The following is a 5,125-nucleotide window of genomic DNA, read 5'->3' on the forward strand; positions in this document are numbered from 1 at the left end:
CAAGGAAGAGTAATTACTCACATGTGTACAGCCCTTCAGAGTTTATAGCCACAGACATTATCTCATTCAGCCCTGGCACAGCCTCATGAGGTAGGTATTCTTTTTTTCCCCACTTCACATCTGAGGAAACTGAGGCTGATGAGCTCAAGTCACTTGGCCAAGGTCACACAGCAAGGAAGGGGCAGCCCTGGGGCTCGAACTGAGGTTGATCTGAGGGCAGAGCCCCACGTTCTCTACATCAGAGTAGGCCCTACCTTAAATTGGATGGGAGGATGGCCAGCGGGGTCTCAGCTGCCATTTCCGCTTCCCTACCTAGCCCTACTGTGTGTTCGGGCCCACGGCAGCGCGAGTCAGCATTTACTCACCCCCTCAGGCAAGGATGGGGCCAGGCAGCCTAAGATTCAAATATGGCAGGGAATCATCCACTTTTGAGACTCCGAAGGTAACACCTGGGAGAAGTTTGAAGAAAATGCACAAAACATGAAAGCAGAGGCTGTGGGAATCTGCTGCTTGCCGGCTTCTCAGGAGCTCTTCAGGGGCAAGCCCCACTGGGCCCACTGAGGGTCTGCCTGGCTCATAGGACAGGGCAGCTCTCTTCTATTCCCTTAGCCAAAAGCCCCCCTGGAGAAGTCTCTTGCAGGGGCCATGCCTTCTTTCTGGTTGGGCGCTGGGCCCAGAAGGTTCTTGGCTGGCAGCAGCTGGGCTCTCGCACCTGTCGGTCTAGCTCCCCTGCTTCACAAACACACATCCCCGCCAAGCTCGGTGCTGCTTCCAGATGGCTGGTCACTTACGCCTTCACCTCACTTTGGGCCTTTTTCTTTCTCATTTGATTTCTTTTCCTAGCCTTTTTTTCTTCCCGGATGCTCACTCTCGTGCTCTTTCTCTCTCGCTCGCTCTCTCTCTCATTCATTTTTTTTCTTTCTCCCTCCATTGAATACATTCTGTGCTTCGCAGACTGTCTTTCTCTCCCTGCCCCCCACTTTATCCAGGTGACGACACAGCGCCAGCTCCCACCTCCATAACAGTGAGAGGTCCAGATGCGGGGGTCCCCACCGGCTCTGATATTCAGTTGTGAGGGAAGGCAAGACACTTGGGGGTGGGGGTTGGCGAGGGAGCAGGAAAGGGAGAGATAAACAGGTAAGGGGAAACGAGGAGAATCACCTTGCTCAGGGGGCAGGAGAGGCTTTTCTGAACAATAAGGGGCAGCTCCCAGAGGGCATTGTTCTTAGGAGGCTGTGAGGCCCAGTGGTCAACTGCAGGCTGTGGCACCACTGGGCCTGGTTTGAATCCTCAGCCCAGAACATACAAGATGTGGCCTGTTAGCAAGCTGCCCAATATCTCTGTGCCTCAATTTCCCTAAGGGCAAAATAGGAGTGAGGTAAGACTAGGACTCACCTCCCATGTCAGGGTGTAGTGGGGATTAGATGCAAGAAGGGTGGGACACTGAGGACAGTGAGGGTCTATCACCTACTAAGCGTTCAGGAAGCATTACCCTCGATGCTTTTCATCAGAGCTTGGTGGGGGCGGGGCGCAAAAGCTAAGCCTCCTCAGAGGTGGCATTCTTTGGAGCATTGGGCTGCCACAGGGAAGTCAGATCCTGTGGTGATGTGGACTCTTCTCCCTGTTGGGCCTCCAAGTGTGTTTGTGCGAGTCGTGCCCCCAAACGGGGACACCTGAAATTCAGCTCGCTTGTGTGCCTCTGGGAAAGCCATGTGCCCTGGGGTGAGGGCCGTGTCAATCCCAGAGAAAGCAGCCCCTGTTTCTAATGAGGCCTCCCAGAGGAGATGCCTCTCTGTGATTAGCATGAGGAGACCGTCTGTGCCAGCTGAGGGTCGCCGTCTCTGCAGCGAGGCAGGGGACACATTTTGGGTCCCTGGGCTTGCGGGCCTCTCCTCACAGCCAGTGGCAGCATCTGCAGTACCTGAGGTACTCTGATCCTCCATCTGTCTCCAGCTCTGACCAATGATCCCCAGGGGGACAAGTGTTCGTGGCTGCAGGGACCCAAGGAACTATTTCCAGGCTCCCGGGTTATACACACGAAATGAATCCTAACCACGTCAATGAGTCCACAGCAATGTTTGTATGAGCCAACCCCAGACCTTGGGTTAAGGGCCAACAGAGGCCACAGGGCTAGCGATTCAAGCTGGGAGACTTTCCCACCCAAGCAGGGGCTCTGACTGGAGGGACACCGGGGTCCATGGATGGACATCTAGGTGTCTGATGCGATGGGATTGGGAGGTTGGGAGGGCAAGGCCCGGGCGCCCCAGAGAGGTGAACACAAAGAAGTGTTCCTGGTCTGGAGATGAGATTGGGGACCAAGTGGCTGCTACATCACCTCAGGGCTCAGGTAAGAGGAGCAGTTTCAGCCTGATGGTGCAGGGAACAGGGCCAGACCAAAATGGCTTCACCTTTTTAAGGATGAAGTAAGCTGAGAGACACCACTAGGCCGAGTGGCGGGTGCGGGTGGCTGAAAAGGGAGAGCAAACAAGCCCCCAAAGGCTTGTTCTAGAAGCTGAAGTGAAACTAAGGAGGGCCTGGCATGCTTCAGGCCTGGCCAAAATGTATTCAGCAAAGTGAAATGAGGCCCCTGTCACTCCCTGGTGTGGGGGAATTTATGGACTGAGATCCTCTCCCACTGCCCTTTAGGGATCTGAAGCATGTGTCCATGGTGGTGCTGGGTTGGAGGGGCTGCGGCGGGGGGAGAGGAAGGGAGAACTGTGGTGAAAAACCAGTGTCCCAGGCCCTCTAGGAGAGAAAGCCCCTCTCTGTGCCAGTGGAGGGAGGCAAAGGAAAGTTCTCCACAGTTTGGCTGAAAGTCATTCTGCCGATTGCTCTTTCTGACACAACCTCACACTTTCTTTCCAGTCCTATATTCCTGGCTGTGCGCAAACTATTTCCACTTGGATGTTCTGCCAACAAGCTTAAACTAAACATGCTAAAGCAGAGTTTCTTTTCCCCCACAAACCCTCACACCTTCCCAAGGCCTCTCGCTTCACTGCTGACACCCGAATAGCCCAGGGCCTGGCCGACCTGGCTGCTTCTCCTCCTCCCCTATACCAGCGCTTTTCTCCCTCCCCACCTTTGAACCCGGTGCTCTTCCCTGAGTACTGCTTCTTGCAGTTGTCCTGGCCATTCCCAGGCTGCAGTCCCATACCACCCTGCCCCTCACAATGGAAATTCCTGCGACAGCGCCTACATGGGCAACTTGTTCCGGGTCTCTCCCTCAGTCTGAGCCATGCATGCCTTCTGGCTACACACAGTGCTCATTTACTGCCTTGGGAGAGAGAGAGGAGCCCTTCTAGAAGAGTGGAAAGCAGAGAAACAGAGTGACAGTTAAGCAGGTAGCCTCGCTGGGAGAGTTTGGCCTTTAGAGTGAGTCAGAGCTGGCTGTGAATCCCAGCTTGGTGATCTTGGCCTTGTAATTTCATCTCTCTGTGCCTCAATGTTCTTTCTAAAGTGGGGATCATAGTGTCGGTTTCCTCGGATTCTTGTGAAGTCAAATCCTCGAAGGTCTACATCCTAGAATGACATCCCCCCAGGGGCTGGAGTGGGTACAGAGCCGTGAAGCCAAGTCCCCAAGGATGTACGCAGCTGGGTGGCCGGACTTGTTTGTATATTTGCGGTTTTTCCATTATGTATAAATAACAGGAAATCAAGTAGGGAATCAGTTCAACTGGACCCAATTCTTGGCCTTTTCCAAAGCCTCCCCCACCCCCTTGTGTACACAGGAAACCAAGGCTATGGTCTACAAGGCTGATTGGAGTGCCCAAGGATGACTGTTATCTCTGCTCTTCTCAGTGTTCGTTTCCCAAGGCCCTTTCTCCCATTACTAATCTTGTCCTCCCCCCTCATCTTCTTCATCTCCTCTTCTTTTCAGTCCTCCTCCTATTTTTTTTTTTTTTTTTTTTTTTGGTAACACAGGAGCAGAAGCCATTGCCTCTCCAAGCCCGCTGGCCTGGGGCGGAGGAATGTGGCCACTCCCTCCCAGGGGCGGCCAGGCCCAGGCACTCACTCAGGCTGGCAGAGGCAGGCAAGCGCTGTGCAGAGCTGGGGAGCCTCCCGGCACCTTGCTCTAAGGGGCTGGAAAGCTCTACAGACGTTAGCTCATCACTCCCTGGCAGAGGCCGACCAGTCTGCTATTCTCACTAGCATCTTCCAGATGGGGAAATGGAGGCACAATGGCACAAGGTGTGGATGCAGACTCTCAGGGTCCCATGGGAGCTTCTGGACAGGGTCTCCGGATGGAATAAGGGGAGAAGGGCCACCCAGATTTCCCCAGAGGGAATTCTACTCCTTGAGATCATAGGGGGGCAGGGGAGGAAAGATGTAGGAAGAAACTCTGGTCCAGATGACAGTATCTGAAGAGGGCATGAGAGAAGAATGGGAGGGGAGTAGCTAGGATCTCCTGAGCCACCTCCCCCCCCCACTGGAAGGGCCCCAGCTTCACTCACTAGCCAATTAGGAGTGACTCACCACTCTTACAGAGAACATGCTTGCCCCACTCGTCACCTCTGGAATAAGAGGCCACACAGATAAATTCTGCATGGCCAGACACCAAAGGGTTAACTATGATGTGGTTAGGTTATTATGTTTTCCTCCTGGTGCTTTTCTGTTATTTCCAAATTCCATGCAGGGAACAATTATGACATTTAGAACCAGACAAAATGTTAATTATTTTTAATTATTAAAAAGAAGAAGCTACTGGGATGTGGTGATGAGCCCTGGGCTTGGAATTAGGGGCACCAGGTCAAGCCCACTCTCACTTCCCAGTTCTTCAACTGAGGGCAAGTGATTTCATCTCTTGGAATCTCAGTTTTTCTGTAAAATGGAAACACCGACAAGTAAACATTTGTAGACATGTACAAGGAAGCATTGCAATGAAGCCCCATGTGCCATCTTCAACAATTATTATCTTATTTTATTTATATCCCCACCAACCTCACCCCCATCCCCACTGGAATATTCTAGAATAAATCCCAGAAATGCCTTTTGTTTCCATAAAGAATTCAGTATTGAACTGCTTTTTACTTTTTCCTCAATTACAAAATACATGATAACTGTAGAAAACTTGGAAAATGCAGAAGAAATAATATATATACAAAGGAGAAAATAAAAATCACCCATA

The sequence above is a fragment of the Neovison vison genome, chromosome X, assembly GCF_020171115.1.
Source record: "Neovison vison isolate M4711 chromosome X, ASM_NN_V1, whole genome shotgun sequence".
NCBI lineage: Eukaryota > Metazoa > Chordata > Mammalia > Carnivora > Mustelidae > Neogale > Neogale vison.